This window comes from Carettochelys insculpta, chromosome 33 (assembly GCF_033958435.1).
Source record: "Carettochelys insculpta isolate YL-2023 chromosome 33, ASM3395843v1, whole genome shotgun sequence".
Lineage (NCBI taxonomy): Eukaryota > Metazoa > Chordata > Testudines > Carettochelyidae > Carettochelys > Carettochelys insculpta.
This window is the reverse complement of record NC_134169.1, coordinates 1,283,500-1,304,314: the sequence shown is the minus strand read 5'-3', so window position 1 is coordinate 1,304,314 and position 20,815 is coordinate 1,283,500. Positions and strand designations below refer to the sequence as shown.

At 53.2% G+C, this 20,815-nt stretch overlaps 4 non-coding genes across 4 annotated transcripts; 2 read left to right on the top strand and 2 right to left on the bottom strand.

The window, feature by feature from the left end:
- Positions 1-212: 212 nt before the first annotated feature.
- Positions 213-286, bottom strand: TRNAI-AAU (transfer RNA isoleucine (anticodon AAU)). The gene has a single exon. It is a non-coding gene; the product is annotated as a tRNA-Ile (tRNA).
- Positions 287-9,523: 9,237 nt separating this feature from the next.
- TRNAK-CUU (transfer RNA lysine (anticodon CUU)) lies at positions 9,524-9,596 on the top strand. The gene has a single exon. It is a non-coding gene; the product is annotated as a tRNA-Lys (tRNA).
- A 3,125-nt stretch (positions 9,597-12,721) lies between these two features.
- On the bottom strand, positions 12,722-12,794 carry TRNAV-AAC (transfer RNA valine (anticodon AAC)). Its single transcript has one exon. It is a non-coding gene; the product is annotated as a tRNA-Val (tRNA).
- Positions 12,795-15,342: 2,548 nt separating this feature from the next.
- TRNAS-UGA (transfer RNA serine (anticodon UGA)) lies at positions 15,343-15,424 on the top strand. Its single transcript has one exon. It is a non-coding gene; the product is annotated as a tRNA-Ser (tRNA).
- Positions 15,425-20,815: the final 5,391 nt, after the last annotated feature.

Genomic DNA, 20,815 nt, shown 5'->3' with positions numbered 1-20,815 from the left:
GGCTCCTGTTGCTCCTTCCTGTGGGAGGTGTGTGTTGCAGAGTTGGGAATCTGGGGATCCTCACCTCTCCCAGGCCCACTCTGCAGCCCTTCCCTCCGCCTCAGGTGGTGACTCCCACTTGCTCCCTGCCAGCCTCTCAGCCTGGTTCCTTCAGCTCTTTGGGCCTCCTGCCCAGAGCAGCCGCAAGAAGGAAAGCAGAAAAGACCTGCCCATGGCCAGCATGGGGCTTGAACCCACGACCTTGGCGTTATTAGCAACATGCTCTGACCAACTGAGCTAGCCGGCCAGCTGCAAAAAGTCTCACACGGGGCCTTTTTGGAAATGAGCAACAGGCAGCTGCTGGGCCACTGGACAGAGATTTCCTCCCCTCCCCCACCAGCCTGGCCTCCCCTTTCAGACTCTCTCACCCATCCCCCACTGCTCAGAGCCCAGCTTGGAGTTCCCCCAGCCCCGGCTGCCCCTTGCCAGCTGTCCTGGGCCCTGCAGTGGGTCCCTCACATCCTGTCTCTCCCACCCCTCCCCACTGCCCTGATCCCCTTGTCCTCTCAGACCCTGCCGACCCCTCCACTGCCCTTTTCCCCTCCTCCCTCAGCCACAAGCCCTGCCCGGGTTCCCCTTCACACCTGCCACCTCTCCCCGCTGGCAGCCAAACTCCTCCTCCCTCTGCACTGCACAGTCACCAGCTGAAACCTTGGGCCCTGCCCAGGGTCTGTGTCAGAACGTCTCCCACCTGCACAATTCATGTCCACTGCAGGGGTTTTGCTTCCCAGCAGGGTTAGGAAATGTTGGTGAGGAAGCAAAAGGAAGCTACAAGAGGGATCTCAGGTGTGTCAGGTCAGCACTGGGGACAGCTGGGGTGAGAGGTGAATTACCGCTGGGGTGGGGGCAGAGCTGGGTGGGCCTGGGAGTGAGATGCCCCCTGTCACACACTAGTGTGTGCACATGGTGGGCAGGGACAGGGCTGGGGGGTGTCTCTGCAGAGGCAGGTCGAGGGCAGGAGCTGCTCCCGCACACAGGGCAGAACAGAGCTCCTGCCGTCAGGGAATTGTGTCTGTGTTACAAACGTGCTGGAGGAGCTGGCTGGCACAGGCAGCCCCCAGAACCACAAAGCTGTGAGGCACAGACTCTCTTCTGGCAGCCACAGCAGCACCTTCCCCACACCAATCACAACTGCCTTTTCCTGAGCTCCAGGCTGTGACTAGATTCTTTCCAACGCTCCTTTTCCATCAGCCTTTACCTTCCCCAGCAGGGAGAGAGGTTGCCAGGGGAGGTCTTCTCTGCTCCCCAGCCAGACATAGGAAAACATTAGGGAAGACACACAAAAGGGAGCCACTGGGAGTTACCCTGTGATCTCCTGGTTTTTAAGCAGATATGTTACCCAGCTAAGCCATAAGAACCACCTTGTTAAACTGCAGCTGATGGGGAAGTAACTGTGTTACTCTGTATCTTAAATAAAAAAAAAACCCTGTAGCACTTTAAAGAAATGTGTTTCCATGGGGCCAACCCACACGGCTGGACTTCCCACAACACCACCTTCCCATTCCCCAGCACAGACATTGTGCTGGAGAGAAACTGGAGTTGCTGCCCAGAGGACATTGCGGACGGGAGGAGTTAAAATGCTCCTTTCACTTATTGTGCCCTCTGCAGTGTACAGGTCAGAATCCACCAATCTCCCCACCTCTCTCCCCACCTGCCCCAGTGCCAGGATCCCACAGGACACTGAGGATGGGAGGAGTTAGGGGTTTTTGTGTTTGTTATGTGCCTTTTTTGTTCCAGACCCTTGGGGTGCGTTTGCAGAGGGGGCTGCCAGGGGCAGGACATGAGCCCTGCAGGGCACTGGTGGGTGTGTCTGTGACATCACAAGGGCCTGTGGAAGAACCTCAGATGATTGGCTAAAGGAGGTGGGGAGGTGGTGACCTCACAGACAGTCCAGCACAATGGCCAGGTGGGACAGGCTGCAGGGCCGGGGCCATCGCAGAGACCCCCCAGGGCTTTGCCTCAGGGAGTCTCCTTCTTGAGAGCTCTGCCCCGGAGTCTGGAGAGAGAATTGATGGTGAGGAACGTGAGCGCAAGGAGGATCCTCTTTGGCCCTTTCTCCTTTCCCACGACTAACTGCGCTGGACGGCAGCATCTGTGTGGGGAGGGTCAGAGTCTGATCCAGCTGGTGGGGGGCAAAACAGAGAGAGGGAAAACACCAGGTTAAGGTTCTGCCCTCGTCAGTGCTAAATTGTGTCAGCCTTAATGTGTTGTGCCAATATTACTCTGGGTGCATGAAGTGTTTGGGGAGCTGCAGCACCAGTGAGTGGCAAGACCAAGATTTCCTAATACTGCATCGACACACAGGAAGCTAATTTCAGATGCAGCCAATGGACACACTATGGCTTATTTCAAACTTGGTTTTACCCCTGTCTTTGCAGCCCGTTTCCACACAGCTGCTGTTACTTGTACTTGTACAAGGAGGTTTACCCATTTCAAAATAAGCCGTCCCCTATTTATTTCTGAATTATTTCAAAGCAGCGGTTGCCTTGTGCAGAGGCTGGGATAGTTATTTTGAAATAACTTTGCTGTGCAGAACCCCCTTATAAATCCAGGGCTGTCACAGGCACAGCAGCAGCTGCTCAGAAGATAACAAGCCCTGCAGGTCAGGTTGTCACTCATCAGCACCCCAGTGAAGGGGCATTAGGAAGGGTAATGGAGTGAAGGGAATAAAGGTCAGGGCTCCTCCCAGCAAAGCAGAGTGAAGCATCCTGAGCAAGACTCTGGTCAGGTCTCCAGAAGCCACTCAGCTTCCTTCATGTCTTTGGACATTGCTGCCTATAGCAGTCCAGCAAAGGGTAACAAAGCAACACCCTGCACTTGTCTACTGGCTAGCAAGGGCTCAACGCCTTGGTTTTATGAGAACCATGCGCCACCCACCTAACCTATCGAAGCTACAGAGAAAGAGCTCACAAGGGCCCTTTCGGAAAGGAGCAACAGGCAGCTGTAGGTACAGTGTGGTTCCTGGAGTGAGTTGCTGTCCCTCCCCCACTGCTCAGCATCCCACCCAGGCATCCCCTCAGCCCCTACCCAAACACCCTGAACCCCAACCTGGAAACCCCCCCTCATACTCTGTCTCCCATTTCCCACTGCACTGAGTCTTGGCTAGGAATTCCCTCAGACCCTGCTACCCCTCTCCCTCTGTCCTAGGCCCCTGCCAGGTATTCCCTCAGACCCTGCCTGTCCCCTCCCTCTCTTCCCCTGAGCACAACATTAACAAGGCCCATGTTCCCTGGCAGAGGGGTAACACCATCACCACCTGCTGCAATGTGCTTCCTTTGGAGGGACCCCAGTCTGCTCCCTGCTCCTGAGCTCACCTGCTCCCAGCTCACCCAGAGCACATGGCCTTGGAGCAGCAGCTGCCCTGTCTGCTCTCCTACCACAGACACAGAGCCCACAGGAGCAGACCCCACAGCTGTCACCCCAACTCCAGAACCTTCTGCAGGTGCAGTTTGAAACCTGCCCACCAAAATAACTGGCCTGTATCTCATTCCTACCTGCTCCAGGGGTATCTCCCTCATCAGTACATGGCTCACCTGTGCATCACCACTTTCTCTCACCTGAGGCAGCCCATGGCCCTGTCTTCCTCTTTCAAATCCAGCCTCCAGGTGAGAGCACTTCCTCTACCCACGAGGTGGGAGACAAGATGTTGATAGTGCTCTCTTGTGCTATTGCACATCGCTCTACACAGACAGCCCCAAACCCCCATGTACATTTTGAGCTTCCTGGGTGGGTGAGTCCAAAAGCAGCTGACCTTCATTCCTTTGGCAGGAAGTTATAAGAACATCACTTTTATTGGAGAATGTGGTTATTGATCCCACTACCTCTTGCATGCTAAGCAAGCGCTCTACCATTTCAGCTAATTTCCCTCTGGAAAAGGCTGTGCTCTGTCCCAACCACCTCATTGCTGACTCCATATGTCCCTGCAGCTCCCCTGACTCCTTTCCTAAGATGACACTTGTAAAACCAGTTGCTGCCAGCTGGCTGGCTGAGCTCTTTGGACACAGCTCCTCATAATGCCATGGTGACAGTTTGCAGCTCTATGTGAGCCCTTGGGGCATCTTGACGAAGTGGCCTGGCTGCTGTGGATGGGGAGGTTCCATCATGCACAGGGAGCTGTGCAGTGCCAGCCTTGTGGGAGGGCTGTGTGGGAATCCCTGCCTGCATCACAATGCCACTGCCTGGGGCTGCTGGTGCCTGGCAGCCTGGCTTTGCACTGCCTGGTGGCCTCTGAGCAGGTTCCACTGCCTGTGTCACCTCCCTGGGCTCAGAGTTTCACTCATCTACATGGGCAGGTGATATACACACAGCAGGGGTGGCTCTGTGAGCTGCAGAGGTCTGTAGCGTGTGGTGCTTTGGCAGATGCTTCATTTCTGAGAGCAGCTGCAGAGGAGATCATGGACAGTCAGTGTCTGTGGGAGGAGGGGTTCACATTGGGGCTCTGGGGCATATTTTTATGCTTTTAATTACTGCCCATGTGTGTGATTTATTTCTAGAGCTGTTTTTGGAGTGCCCCATCTGGGTGTGTTTACTAGCCAGAGCTCTTAGAAAGCACCACCAGCACCCCCAGGCAGTGGCATTGTGATGCAGGCAGGGATTCCCATAGAGCCCTCCCACAAGGCTGGACCCGCACAACTCCAGTGCGTGCTGGAACCTCCCCATCCATAGCAGCCAGGCCACTTAGTCAAGAGGGCCCAAGGGCTCACCTAGATCTTGGAACTGTCACCATGACGTTATTATCACCACTGTCGAATCAGCTTGGCCAGCCAGCTGATTGGAACTGGTTTTACAAGTGTCATCTTAGGAATGGAGCCAGGGGAGCTGCAGGGACATATGAACTCAACAATGAGGTGGCTGGGGCAGAACATCTCCTTATCCAGAGGGGAATAGGCTCAAATAAACTCTTCATGTGTTTTGTTGCTCTCAGTGTTTGTTCTGGAGCTATGTTCTTTTTTGTGGCTAATCTGAGCAGCAGAGGAGATGCCAGGCTGGTGTTCCAGGTAAGAAATCCCTCATTCTCTGCACTCTGGCCTCTCTGGGAGCCCCAATAAATGATAAATGACTCATAAATGAGTCTTTTGGGGCAGGAGTCACTGCATGGACTGCTCATTCTTTCATTCTCAAGGAAAGTTCCTGACCCCTGGCTGTGGGGCTGGGGTTAACCTGGCTCATTCATGTCTTGCTTTGGGTGCTCTGGGCCAATGCATGGTGCTCTGGAGCTGAGATCTGTCAGGGACTTTTCTTTGCTGTGTTGATCCTTTCTTCAGCCACCCCTTGTGTGTTTGATTGGAACAGAAACCTGAGCCTTGCAGGATGGGAACTGATCTCAGCTGAGGGACAGATTTCCTCAGTGCTGGCACATTTGCAGCGGAAAATTTTAAGAGTTGAAGTCCATTTCAGACATCCAGGGCAAACCCCGAATGTACTGGAGATGGAGATGAAAATATATTTTCCTCAAGAAAACCACCTGAAATGGAGCACCTATTCAGATGAAGTCAAATGCTCCACCCCTGAGCTCTGCCCCTCTTTACCACTTTAAGATGGTGAGAGTTTTGTTTCTCTGTAGTGGCAACTCAACCTTTCTCAGACGGAATGTGCACATGAGAATCTGACTAGTAAAGGATTGCAGGGCACCAAACTATCAAGAGTCACAGGTGCCCGGAAAAGATTCAAATGGCAGGTCTCAGGGTGTGATGGACAGCTATCTATCTCTCTTTCGCTCTATTTATCTACATTTAGAACTCTGAATGTTTCTATCTCAGTTCAAATCAATGTGGGTCCTCCGGGTAGCACTGAGGTTTGCTATAAATCTCTCTTTGTCCAGGGTCTTGGTTTTCTTATCGACAGGTGCACCTGAGTGAGGGCTTTTTCCTTCTGCTGGATAAGTGAGGCCCACCAGAATGCCTCCTCCAGTATCCACCTTTTGGGGAACTTTCCAGTAATTGGCCTGCATCCCCCATTGGTTCAAAGCCCTCCCCTTTCATGAAGGCAAAGGGGCCTTGCTGTTGTGTTCACCTGAGTTGCTCTAAGGGAAACCACTGCCATGGCTGAAACCCTCCTGCCATCTCCTCCCATTGAACTCACCACTGTTTTACTAGGGGGACGGGGCCCCTCTGAAGCTCCACCATCTTCCCCCACCAGCAGCATGACAAACCTGCAGTGGGCTTTGTTGGCTGGAAAAGAATAAAGCTATAAAGAATAGAGATTTGAGGCCAGCAGAACTGGGGAGGAAATGGAGAGCAAAGAAAAACACTGGAACTGCTGTGGAGGGCAGGTGTCACTTGGCAGGGTGCTCCTGCAGCCTCTTCATGTGGGAGGTGTGTGGTGCAGTGCGAGCTTCTGGGGAGCTGGCTTTGTGCTTTGGGAGGATGGGTCCAGGAAGCCCCAACCTCACCTGGTCCAGACCCCCTAGGAAGCCTGTCTCTTATGTAGAGGTAGTGACCATTAAACCTTCCTCTGCCACATGGACTGGAGACCCTGGACCTGGTAGGGTGTATTTGGACAGCAAGAATTTTGGTGGTCAGGTCAACAGAGTGGGGACAGGACAAGAACCTTGTGATCAACATCATCTCCTGGGATGGGGATGGGGAAAGGCTGGCCAGGCTGTGTCCAGGGCTCAAGTTCTTCTCAGTCAGGTGAAGGAAGCGACCAAGCAAAGGGAGGGATGGGGTTGGCCAAAGCCCCTTCCCAACAGGCTGGTAAACCTCACCACATGCTGTGCACCTCACCTGTGCATGCTGGTGTCTCCTCCCATCGGGGTAGAGATTGCTCCCTGCCAGCAAAGTAAATGGTGGCACGGCCTTCCTTACCCCTATGCTGACTGCACAGCTGCATAGGACACCTCAGCATTTCCCAGTTCATTCCATTCATTGCAATGGGAGCTGGGCACCTGAGACCCCAGTCCCAGCCCTGTGTTCCTTCCGTGCTGTGTGGGCCATGCTGCCAGGGAACAGAGAGGCCATGGGGATGCCAGAACTGATCTACAGGCTCGGGGACTCTGCCTAGACAGTTCTGTGCCTCCAGCAAATCCTCCAGGGGTTGCAGGGCATTGGGTAGCAGCAGTATCCCTTGTGCAGCAGCGTAGATTGGGGGCATATCAATCTCTGGTGCAGCCGTGTGGTGGTGCAGTGGGGTAAAGCAGGTTCACCTCCCACTAGCCCTTCCCCACTCCTGAAAGTGGCCAGTGTAACCAGCAGCAGCTCCTGGGGGTGAGGGGCAAGTGGACCCATGCACTCTCTTCCATTTGCAGGCACCACCTACCACTTCGTATCGGCCGTGGTTCCCCCTTCCTGGCCAATGGGAAGTGCAGGGGAGATTACTGCAGTCAAGGGCCGATGTGAGTTCCCCCTTCACTGCCTCCCACAGGGACTGCAGGGAACATGGCAGCCATTAAAGAGAATAGTTGAGACTCCAAGGCCAAGGAGCAGAGCGTAGAAGATCCAAAGCCTGAAGAAGTGAAGCAGGGCCAGGGTCAGTGGGAGTCACAGACTCATAGGGCTCAAGAATTGGAAGGGACCTGAAATGCCCAGTTCCATTTCCTCATGGCAGGACCAAGCACCATCTCTAGTGGGGTGAGCACACCTCAGGGGGCATGAAATTTCCTAAGGGGGCCACAGCCCAGTTAGCTGCTGTGTCTCAGGCTCACCCACCTCATTAAAAATGTTTTGAGGTCTGCGTCATCACATTTATACACCAATGAACAAAGTTTTTCCATTCTTCAGACTTCTTTTCTTACACACGCCCAAATGGGCTTTTATATATATGAACATCACTGACATTTCTGTCGGTTCTGACCACATTAGACAGGTTGTGGCGTTGTTGCTAATTTCAGGGAGGAAAAGTGGGGACCAATGTAATAAGTTTCCTTATCCCTGATCTTGATCTTCACTGTTGGCTATTTATCCAACTTCTAAAATATCTCCAAAGATGGAGATTTTGCCCTTAGCCAAGGCAATTTATTTCAGTGCTTAACTGCCCTGACAGGAAATATTTCCTAACGTCCAAACGAAATCTCCCTTGCTGAAATTAAACGGGAATTCAATTTAATTAAATTAAAAGGAAAAAAATTTATGATTTCTAGATATATTCCCTGTTAGATAGATGGATAGATCGATGTCAGGTATCTATCTATTGGTCATTACTCTGGCAAGATCAGGGATAATAGAACTCACTGCTCAAAGAATTAAATTTAAGCTTGAGAGAGAAATAAAATTGTGGAATGTGCAGACCTGAGCAAAGAGATGTTCTGCACGTGAATTATGATACAGACCCAAAAGTGTGGATTTTGGGTCCTTTCCCTTCCAGTCACTGCATTAATGTCCTCCAAACACCCCTGGGGTGTGGGGATTTCTCTAGCCCTGGGCGCCTTCCAGTGCAGACCAAGTGCCTGTCTGGTGTGCGCTTTGGTGCCACACTCCCGACTGCACCATACAGGAGCCCTGTGATCTGCAGGGTCGTCAGATGAGAGGATCTCTGCAAAGAGCCTGTGGCACAGAGCAGCCTCTGGTGTTCCCATGTGCAGCCGGCTGGAGCCCCAGAATGTCCCTGAGAGAGTGGGGGTGACACAGGGGTAGCAGCTCAGCCATGCAAAGGGGCTGCCAGGGGCAGGACATGAGCCCTGCTGGGCAGGGGCAGGTGTGGGAGTGACATCACAAGGGCCTTTTACAGCACCTCAGCTGATTGGTTAAAAGAAGTTGGAAGGTGATGACCTCATAGAGAGTCCCTGACACCAGCCATGTGGGACAGGCTGCAGGGCTGGGGCCATCTCAGACACCTCCGGGGCTTCCCCACAGGGAGTCTCCGTCCTCAGCTCTGCCCATGAGGTTGGAGAGGAACCAGGGTGAGGAAAATGAGCATGAGAAGGAGCCTCTTTGTCCCGTTCTCCTTCCCTCTTGACTAACTGCGCTGGACGACCGACGTTCACCTGGGGGAGGTCAGAGCCTGATCCAGCTGATGCTGAGCAAATTGAAGGCAGGGAAAACACTCGGTTAAGGTGCTGCCCTCCCCAGTGGAACTGAAGAGTGAATGAATCAGGTTCCTCCTTTCTCGTCCCATCGCCCATTGTTGTAAAGCACAACAGTCTGTGAGCCACGAATGCCCCTTTCTCTGGAGAGTCACTAACAGGCAATTTACCACAGAAAACTCTCTGCAAATGTGTGTTCAGTCTTTTTGAAAAAGACACGTGTTCTACTGACTGCACCGGCTCTGCGCTGAGATCAATGGTGTCAGCATTAATGTGTTGTGCAGAAATTGCCGTAGGTGTGTGAGGTGTTCGGGAGATGTAGCAGCACCAGTGAGAGGCTTGGCCAAGATTCAGTCCAACAGCCTGTTTTCTTTGCATCTCACATCCTGCAGCCCAGATAACAAAGACTGGAGTCTGGCCCTTGTGAGCACTTTGCCCCACACATTTGACTTTTACCCAGCTGACAGGCACATCTGACTCTTTCTACTCTGTGGTAGGCTGTATGAAGCATTTTACTTGTGGCCTGCCTGGCTAGCTCAGTTGGCAGAGCATGAGACTCTTAATCCCAGGGTCATGGGTTCAAGCCCCATGCTGCGCGCTTTGTTTCTTGCACTAATGTTCTCAGCCTAACAAACAGTTTTCACTGTTGTCCTGGCCTCTGGCAGGAAATGTGTGTTCTTCTCCTTGGCTCTAGTACAAACAAAGACAGCACAAGGAGGAGTTGTGTAGACATTCTGCAGCCCTCCACTTGGAAGTAGTGGGGTCTGCCATGGCAGGAATCAGCTCTTAAAGCTGCAAGGACCTGGAAACCCTCAATCAGGAAGCTGAGACCATGCAGGCAGCAGCCACACCATGAGGTGCTCCTCCAGAGACCAGATGTCAGCCAGCCCCCTGAGTGCCCCCAGGGCTCCCCCACCAGGCCATCCCATGGCTCTCAGGCCTCCAGCCATTGGAACAGGAAGTGGGGCCCGTCCTGCACTGAGTCTGAGCTCTGTGACCTCTGGAGTGAGGAGGAGGTGCTCCACGTAATGGGAAGCAAGCAATGGAATGCAGAAGTGTTCACCCAGCTGGGCAAGGGCCTGACCACCTGGGGTCACCCTTCCTGCCCACCTCACCATATCAGGCGTAAGGTCAAGGAGTTGCAGCAGGGTTATGCCCGGGTGCAGGACTCAGCCATCTGGTCTGGGGGTTGTCCCCAACACTTGCCCTTATTACCGGGAGCTCAAAGCCATCCTAGGCCCCAGGGACACCTACTCTCTCCTGGTCTTCCTTGACACCATGGCCGAGGAGCCCCAGCAGAAAGTGAAGCCTGAGTGAGGACCAGAGCCCAGCTCCAAACCCCCAGGGCCAGAGCAAGGACCATCTGGCCCAGCACCCAAGTGACCAATCGAGGAGGTTGAGCTTTTGCTGGACATCCCATCCCACAGCTCCAGCCGGACATCTGCCCAATGGTCATTCCCAGACCATGGCGATGGACTGTCAGGCACGTACCCCCACAGGGCACACGCCCCCAGGCCATGACCCTGGCATGCTAGGGCCCGAGCACACTGCAGCCCATGGATAAGGCTACGGCCGCCAGCACCCTCACCCTCGGAAAGTCCCATGTGCCCCCTGTCTCCCCCCATGTAAATAGTTAGTGTATATAGTTATCCCCCCATTGTACATAGTTAGTTCTGATGGTGTTTGTTATGTTCCATGCTCAGAGGCGAGAATTTAGGATGTTTAATGAGGAATCATTTTCATTTTTCACAACCCCCGCATGTGCTATGTGTGGGGGGCAGTGAGCGGGTGGTGGGGGTAATGTGTGGGTGTTGGGGGCAGTGAGTGAGTGGTGGTGGGGGTGGTATGCTGGTGGTGGTGGGAGTGTGCAGGGGAGGCCTGGATGGTGCTCACTTGATCCCCCAATCAAAGTACTCCCATAGGGCCTCCCAGACGTGGACCCATTCTTTGGGGGCGTGAAGGCTACGGGCAGCAGCCCAGCTCACCTGTCCTCCTTTGGGCACCCCGAGGTGCAGCTGCTGGTACTGACACATCCATGGGATGGCTCTAATGCCACAGAGCACCTCAGCACAGCTTAAGAAAAAGGGAGGACCATGACTACATGTGGCCAGATGGCTCCCATAAAAAGCCTCCCCCGCTCCCCCCGCCCCGGCCTGGCTTCTCCCCTCCACCAAACCCACCCCCAAAGCAGCAGGCATGCTGAGGCCAGCATCACACGGTGGTACAAAATTGGGCACTCCCCAAGTGGGGCCTCTTAACTGTGGGGCTCCTTTTAGCTGTGGGACAGGAGCTGTGGCCCAAAGACGCATTCCCCAGCTGCTGAGAAGCACAGAAGAACTCAAGTCTTGTCCAGGGTGGCACAGTCGAATGGAGACCTGCCTCAGGGCCTCTAGCTGGTGCTGTGGAAGAATCTATTGCAGCTGAGGCAGAGAAACATTCATTCCCCTCTGGCAAGTATCTGCTCTTTTCCCAGCTGTGCACTGCCCAGCCCAGGAGCTGGGAGAGACCAGAGCCCCTGATTCAGCCTTGGGAACAGGACTTTCCTTAGAGACAGCTGCCCATGTCACTGGGTGCAGCTCAGCCAGGGGTGCCCCCACCTTGCCACGCTGTCTGGCTGGGGCACTGCACCACTGCACCCTGGCGACAGGGGACTGAGGTGAGTGTAGCACTGTCGGTCTGACACTGGAGATGGGCTGGGTCCTGTCAGGCAAATGAAATCATCCCACCCGCCCCCCCCCCACCTGCCACCCCACCACCTCTGGCAGCCAGAGCTCAGCTCAGCCTCACAGAGTTGGCCTGTGCTTGGAGTCTGCCCAGCACAGGAGCTGGGGGGGCAGCAGGCTCAGCCGTTGTAGAAGTAGCATCACACAATAGGACTGGAACTCAACAAAGCTCAGCAGGATGGTGCCTATAAAGGCTCAGCGAGGATGGGATTCAAACCCTGCAGAGCACAATAGATTAGCCGTCCATCCCCTTCACCACTCGGCACCTCACCCAACGTGCCTGGAACTTTTTCATATGTCCCAACTTCAGCCCTGCCAGGAAGTCTGGCTGGGGACACGGGACGGGCAGGTTTGGCCCAACAGGGCTACGCTCACTCCTGTCCCCTGCAGTGCTGCTTCCTGGGGTGAGCAGGGCCCTGTGGTGCCCTGGCCTGGGAGCAGCACAGCCCAGCCATGACCATTCTCTACTCTGGGGCTGGGCCCTGCCCCAGCTCAGCCCATGTGTCCCTGCTGGGTGGGTACAGAGCAGGGCCATGGGCAGGGTCTGCAGCCTTTGTGTCTCCTCCTGACATGCTCTGCTCCTTTCCAGCTGCTCTGTTAGCACAGCAGCTCCAGCTGGATTGGCCCCTTCTCTGCCAGGCCTGTCTGTGAGGTAGGGAGCTGATGGGAGGCAGGTTCAGGAGCAGGCTGTGGCTGGGAGGGAACACGTGGGATAGAGCAGGGGCACTTGCTTGGCACAGCTTCTGTTAGAGGAGGGGCAAATATAGTTCTGTGGTTCCCAGCCAGTGAAATCAGTGAGGGAAAACCCTTCAAGTACATGCCAGGAGAGAGCTTCTGTGCAACAGCAGCAATGCATCTGCTGGGCTCCCATCCTGGACAACAGGGTCTGGTTCAACTTCTTCTGTCACATGGGAGTTGGGCTTGTCAGAGAGAGAGGCTACAGGAGAAAGAGATGAGCCCTCAGGGGCATAAGAGAAAGTGAGACAAACAGAGATGCTCCTGCTTCTGCCTGGTTTTGACCCAGGAACCTTTTGCGTGTTAGGCAAATGTGATAACCACTGCACTACAGAAGCTCAACTTGCCTAGGAGCTGTATCTTGCCCTCCCCTAAATTGCATCCTCAAGCCACTGCTTCCCCTCCATATGTGGATGGGGGACCCAAGAGAAACTGAGGGGAGTCCTTTACTGGCTCAGCTGCTGGAGGAGAGGGAAGCAGCTGCACTCACAACTGGGACTTTCAATAGCAGCTCTTCCAGAATTGAGGTCCCAAGTGGTTATGCAAATGACACATGCAATATTTAAGTCTGCAACTCATTTGCATTTCTTATTGGCCACATTTCCATGCCACTTCCAAAAGGGCTGGGCAGTGGAGCCACAGCCTTCCTGTGTAGATGCTCAACAGGACTTTTTGAAAGAGCTGCGGCTTTTTTGAAAAAAGAGCTCTCCAGTGCAGACATAGCTGTGGGGAAAAAGTAGAAGAGCAGACCCAGGCTCCAGCCTGAACATTTGCAACAGCTTATAACAAAGAAATGTGTGTGTGCATAACAGAAGACTAGAATTTCTTTAACAACTACAGAACATACAAATGTTTAATAAGTCTTATTTGCATGGCCATTTCGAAGTTTGGGGCACGTGTAGACACGGCCCAAGAGGGGAGTTGCCAGGTGGTCTAATCCAAGTGCCTGGGCTCTTTGCAGGGGTAACTGGGTGGGGTGCGGTGGCCTGGGATGTGCAGGGGTTTAGAGGAGATGTTCTGGGGCTGCCTTGTAGTTTTAAATGCTACCAGTGTGACTCAAACCTTCATGCTCTTCTGCTCTTATAAACTATTCCGTCTGGGGAAAACACCGAGTGGGACAAGTCCCTAAGCTGAAACCATGATGGTATCTCCAGGGGAATGGGAAGGAAACACTTGCTTCTTTAGGAACACAGATGAAAGACTGACCCAGCCCACTCTTTCAGAAGGGCTACGTCTACACTGAGAGAAATCTTTGAAATAGCCTGGCAAATGGCCATTCAGAAGAATACGAATGAGGCACTGAAATGCATATTCAGCGCCTCATTTGCATGCCTCCAGATGCAGCGCTTTGAAATTTCCTCGTTTTGCTCCTGCGTTCCTCGTCCAGACGGGGATCCTTTTTGAAAGGACCCCACCAACTTTGAAATCCCATTATAACATAGGAAAAAATCTGGGAAGTGAATCAGCAGTCCAAGTGATTTCCAAAGACCTGCTGCTATTATGAACCAGGGCACATGCTCCTTGGGGGCACCCAACCACGTTGCCCCATCTGAATTCTGACAGGTCTGGGGGCCTTGTTCTGGAGTCTGGCCCTTCTCACCTTTAAACCTGTTAAATATTGTTCCATTATTTCAGCAGCAGCATGGCGGAGCTGCAGGAGTCGGTGCCTATATTGGTGGCATTTAAATGCCTGGGGGCCATATAATAACCACAAGTAAGATGATCAGCATTCATTCCAGTGCACCACACAGGCTCTGCCTGCCAGCACCTCCTTGTCAACAGTGACTTGACTTAAACCCTTGTCCTCCGAGGGGTGCATACATGCAGCAGTCCCATTCCAGAGACCACAACAGCCCAGCAGTTGCCTTTGGTTTTGTCCAGAAGGATCCCTTGTTTGCTACTTTCCTGTTGGCTGGTTAGCACACTTGGTTTGCAGGCGGTTCTAACACTACTCAAGCCATGTGTTCAAGGGCCCAGTGTACTGCCAGACAACACTTGGGTGTGTGTGGTTTCACCTTTGCCTTTCTTCCCCCAAATCACCTGAATTTGGGGTTTTTGGTCTGGGGTGGAATAGCAGCTGACAAGTCTGTGGGTTTGCTGGTGGGAGTTCTGGCTGGCCAGTGGGGGTGGAAGAGTGGTTGTTGGGATTTCCCTTAGAAAGAAGGAAATCCCAGCCTGGGGTTGTAAGTGGCCTGGGTTTTGAGCAAAGGTTGCCTGGGCTGGTTTCTCTACATGTGCCCATGGCTCCTGTCGTATTACACACCATCCCTGCTTTCTCCGACACTGTTGAATGCTCCTGAGAAGAACGTAGTCAGCCTGTGCATGGTGTCTAGGTGGCAGCATCCTGCTCCTTTCTTCTCTTTGTCTTCCTCAGCAAGGGGAGGAAAACGAAGAGCCCACTTGCACCGGACATGAAGTAAACAACTGAGGAGAACTTGCTGAAGACTCCCTATTGACTCACTGAGTGCGGGAGCCAAATGGTGGGAGGGAGCTGATGACCTCACATCTGCAGGGCAGGTTAACTAGATGTCCCTGAGCTCGGCCCATGCTGGAGGCAGCTGGGCAGCTTAAGCAGAACACAGTGTCAGATGGGAGTAGATACGTGTTATTGGGGAAGGGATCCTGAGCGCTGCATCCCAGCCATGTGCTTTGTCCATGGTCCTGACTTCCTCACAAATCCAGCCTCCAGGTCAGAGCTGTTCCCGTTCCTTCCAGGGGGAGGGGAGATGTTCAAGGTGCTCTCTTGTGCCATCGCACCTGGCTGAGCACAGAGATCCAAATCCCCTCAATGCTGGGAGCCAGGTTGCTGTTTGAATTCTGTATTACCAATGACATTGTCTCATTATTGTCCAGTATCCATGATAACAAAACACTGACAAACTCAGAGCTGTGATGACCGAGTGGTTAAGGTGTTGGACTTGAAATCCAATAGGGTTTCCCTGCGCAGGTTCAAATCCTGCTCACAGCGAAGTCTGTGTTTTACCCCCACCCAGGGCAAGACACACTGGTGTGGCACATGCAAGAGGCTGGGTCCCTAATCCTGTTTCACAACGCCTGGCTGTTTCCGGGGAGAAATGCAGCAGTTGTGATGTGGTCAGTGCTCCAGACAGAAGCTGGCTGCTGCTACCTGATGGGAGCAAAGCTCCGGGGAAGTAGGCGTCCCTCCCATGCCCCACTCTGCTCTGCTTCTGCAATGCTGTCCTGCTCTGCTCTGTCTCTGCCCGCACCCGTCTGCTTCATCCCCCAGTGTCTGCTGGTGTCTGCCTCCACCAGTCCCTGCCCCACCTTCTCCCCCAGGGTCACCTCCTGCTGCACTCAGACAGGAAATAGTGGCAAGTGCCTGGCCCATGGCCCGAGTAGCTCCACTGACATCGTAGGGCTGGGGGGAGCCTGGAGTGGGGCAGAGGAACCTCTAGGGGAGAGCCTGACAGCAGTGAGTGGCAGGTGCAAAGTGGACAGAGGGGGTTGTGGGGTGAACAGGGTAAAAGCTGGGATGTGGTTGGCTCAACTGTCTTCAGTGGTGTATTCTGGTGACAATCTTCTCTTGCGATGGGAATCTAAACTGCTGGATGGGGAGGGGTGTGGGCCAGGCCAGTGAGCAACTGAGGCAGGGGCAGGCCAGGCCCAGTGAAAAACATTGGGGTAACAAGGAGGTTCACAGCTGACTACATTTTTCAGTCCCACGTAGTGCAGAGCCAGGGTTGGGGGAACGGCAAGTGGGGGAACGTAGCACAGATTTGGAGGACCCCCTCCCCTTTATTGAAACAGCCTGTCCACTCCCATGCCAGGTCAGACAGGCCTTTCAGGGTCTGGCTCGGTGGGATGTGAGGGCAGGAAGGTTTGAGCCACAGCAGTGGCCTCCCTCAGGGCAGCTGAGCTGAACACAACAGCAAGGCCCCTTTGGGTTTGGTCCATGGGAGGGCTGTGTACCAGTGGGGGATACAGGCTGATTTCTGGGAGGTTCCTCTAACGCCGAGACTCCGTCCCCACCACTTACTGGTGGGAGCCCAGAGAGTCTCTGCTCATTGCAAAACGGCATAAGAAGCAGAACATCTGCCTGCCGGAAAGGAGGGCTCAGGCGCCGCTTTTCTGTGTGGCCAGTTGGATACAGTGTTGGACTTCGGATGAGACCATAGATAGTTCAAGTGCTGATATGGTCCTACTCGCTCTATGCAGCCTTTGCCCACAGACTGCAACCTTCTCCTTGGCTGCTCTGAGCAATGGTTTGGCTCCAACTGGACTCTGGGAAGCAGTTGCTGGTCAGGCATGAGCCCTGGCTGCTCCCACTGAGCCGTGACCTTTCTGGACTTGCCAAAGAAGAGGTGGGGGGTAAATCAGGTTTGTGTGTGGAGCAGTTTCCCTCTTCCAAATGGCGCCTGTCCTTGTGTGGGAGGGGGCTGATTTAATTGCCTCTTTGCAGCCCTAGGGGTTTCTCTGCTTCTCACTAGAAGGGGAGAAACCTCTTGAGGCCACATCTCCTGCCCCACTGCCAAACTGAGTCCCATAAGCGGGAGCGGTGACAGAGCTGCTGAGGAGCTGCTCTGCTTCCTGCCGTCTCCTGACACTGGGAGCGGACTGTCCGCAGCTGGCCCCATGCTGGTTGAGGGGAGGCTTTCAGTCACTGTGTGGCCTGCCAGAGTCAAGGGAACAGCCTGGCTGGGGGTATCTTTGCCAATCTGGTCGCAGGCTGATCTGTGAGAGGCCTTTGGTCAGTGTTGAGCCTTCCAGGGGGTGGGGAGCAGCCTGGCTGGGGGTGTCTGTGGCTGTCTGTGGGCCAGGTGTGATGGTGAATCCTTTAACAGTGTGTGACACACATGATTTTGGGAGAAAGATTGTGGACATGCTGGGACAGGAGCAGAGCAGTCCCAGAAGGAGGCAGCTTGTAAGCCACGACCTTTAGACAGGCTTACAACTGGGTAGAGCAGGAAAGGGGTAACAAGCCTGCACTGCGGTGGGGCAGGGGAAACTGAGGCACTGCACCTCATGACCTTGGTGGCTAAATGCCAAGCAATATATCCACTCCCAGACACTGCTACCTGCATTCTAGGGGCTCTTGTTCCCACAGGGGAGTGCACCAGACAGAATGAATCAGTTTCCCAAATATGGCCAGAAAAATCAGATGACTAATCTGAGAGGTGTCAAGCAAAAGGAGTAGCATTGTCCCCTCAGTGGTGTAACATGGAAGAGTCCGCACCTCCCTCAGCCCCAGTCAATTCCAGGGCCGGGAGGAAACATTTTCTGCAAAACTATCCAGAATTATAGCTTCTGCTCTGCATCCGTCCAGTGGTCTGGCCATTGTGGGAGGGCAGCAGCCCACGAGGTTCACCAGCTGCAGCACTCACACCACCCTCTTTCAGCCACCAGAGGACAAAGGCCACCTCCGTGTTCTCTCTGACATTGCCCATCCTCGGGCTGGTGGAATTTCCTTTGAGGTAGGATGAATTTCTTAGGGGCAACACCAATGCTGGGGTCATGTGCAGATTTGCATCATGGGTACAGATAAACATCCTTACCTATAAATACATGTTTGGAACAGATCAAAGGTACGGAAGACAAACACATCTAACCGGGGGATAACTCACAAGGAGCAATGCTTCTAACAGTTATTTCATGTGACGTCATATTAAAAAGAATATTAACGCCCCATTTCGGTACCTCTATTTGATCACCCTTTCTTACAGCTCCAGCTGTTAAAGACACCCAGATGGAGCACTCTGAAAATGGCTCTATAAATAAATCACAGACATGGCCATTCAGTGAACCATAAAAATCCATCCCAGAGCCCCAATGGAAACACCTCCTCCCACAGACCACTAACTCTCCACAATCTCCACCGCAGCTGCTCTCAGAAATGAAGTATCTGCCAAAGCACCGCATGCTACAGACCTCTGCAGTTCACAGAGCCACCCGTTACATGGATATCACCTGCCCACGGAGCTCAATGAAGCTGAGTCCAGGGAGTTGACGCAGCCAGTAGAACCTGTTCAAAGGACATCAGGCACTGCAAAGCCACAGGAACCTCCCTGTCCAGAGCAGCCAGGCCACTTAGTCAAGATGCCCCAAGGGCTCACCTTGAGCTGGAAACTGTCATTTTGGCGTTACTAGCAGCATTGTCTGAACAGCTCAGCCAGCCAGCTGGTAGCAACGGGTCTTACAAGTGTCGTCTTAGGAAAGGAGCCGGGGAGCTGCAGGGACATATGGACTCAACAGTGAGGCGGCTGGGGCAGGGCTTTATCTCATACCCTGGGGAATTAGCTCAAAAGGTAGAGCTAATTGCATTGCTTTGCATGCAACAGGCAGTGGGATCGATGCCCACGTTCTCCAGTAAGAATTGCATTCTCCAGCCTTTTCTTCCAATGCAACGTGAGACCAGAGCCCCTTCCTCTGACAACTGGGTTCCCCCCACCAAACCTCTCAATGTGGAGGCAGGATTTGGGGCTGTCTGTGCTTAGCTGTGTGCAAGGGTACAAGAGAGCTCTTTGAACATCTCCTCTCCCACCTGCTGGGAACTCACACACGTTTGCTCTGGAGGCAGTATTTGAAAGAGGAAGTCAGGACCATGGACTACCTCAGGGGAGAGAAAGTGGTGATGCACATGTGAGCCGTGTACCTAATATGGTGATACACTTGGAGCGGGTAGGAGTGAGTTGCATGTGGGTCATTTTGGTGGGCAGGTTTAGTGCTGCATTCGCAGAAATTTCTGGAGTTGGGGTGACAGCTGTGGGGTCTGCTCCTGCGGGCTCTGTGTCTGTGGGTAGGAGAGCAGGCAGGAGAGCAGCTGCTCCAAGGCCATGTGTGCTGGGTGAGCTGGGAGCAGGTCCCTCCAGAGGAAGCACATTGCAGCAGGTGGTGATGGTGTTACCCCTCTGTCAGGGAACATGGGCCATGTTAATATTGTGCTTAGGGTAGCAGAGAGAGGGGACAGGCAGGGTTTGAGGGGACACCCGGCGGGGGCCTAGCGCAACGGGTGAGGGGCAGCAGGGTCTGAAGTAATTCCTAGCCAAGGCTCAGGGCTGTGGGGAATGGGAGACAGAGCCTGAGGGTGGGTGGATGCCAGGTCATGCATTCATCAGCTAAGCCACAGAGCCCATCGCCATTGCTAAAACCCAGGCACTACTGGGAATGGGACCCAGGCTCCTCTGCTTCTAAGACACGCGCTTCAACCAGCTAATCCACAGACCCTCAAGGACCAGTGGCTCAGTGCTCACTGGTGGCCAATGACTCCCATACAATTTCCTTCATTCTTTCCCTGTCCAGTGTGGAACAGCTTAGTTTCTGTAGACAAACTCCACACCCATCTAGTGCACCATCTACCCATTCTCTGTGGGCTCTGCCTCTCCTGTTTGAACCATTCATAATGTTAAATACCAGGGTCTTGATTTTTCTTTCCTCCTGCATTCTGCAGATATACTCAAATTCCTGTAACTTCCATTGCATAACCTTCTGCAGTAGGTTTTCTTTCAGTTGCTTCTTTATGTAGAATTCCTCGTAGGTGATCTTCAGCATCTATCCCATTATCAGGATCTTTCTATAACAGCTCCTCTCAAATGCCAATATCCTTCTCTTTGAATCTTTCCTTATCACCCATGTCTCACAAACGCACATCATGCTGCTGAATACACACGTGTTCGAGACACTCAGCTTTGCTCCTAAGATAATTGCTTTGTTTCTTCAGTTCTCATCCATTGCCTTCAGACACGCACTTGCTTTCACAATTCAAGTCGCTATTTCCTTCTTACAGCCCAGAGCATATGTTATGTTGCTTCTCACATATGTGATCTTCTCTACTTCGATCCCATCTACACTGATCACCCTTCTAATTTTCTAATCTACATATATCATTGTTTTTGTATAACAATGTTCATAATCCGTCTTTACCACTTCCCTTCCTCATTTAGCACCTGCACCATTCTTGTTTCCTTCTTTTCATCATCTTCAATGAGAACTATATTATCCACAAACCTCAGCTTGTAGATTATCATCCCGAGCAGCTACTCCGTCTACTTTTTCCTCCATCTTGTCAAGATGCATGATGAAGATACTACTTATAACCAAATGCCCATCCCTCCACACATTCTTACCACTGCCTGAGCATTGTTGTTGATACCTGTCAACAACCGATCAGTCTGCTATTCCCTCCCTGTGACTCCAACAGCGCCCAAGTCACTTTCTGATCTATCCTGTCAAATGCCTTTTGAAAATCAACAAAGCTACTGCAGATGCTGGAGTACCTCTCCAGGCGCGAGCCTGGGCAATTTTGTGGGACCCTGGGCTGCCCAGACTCCAGTGTCCCCCTCTCGACTTTACTGACATCATCCAAAGGAGAGGATAACCTCTACGTCTGGTACCAGCTCAGCTG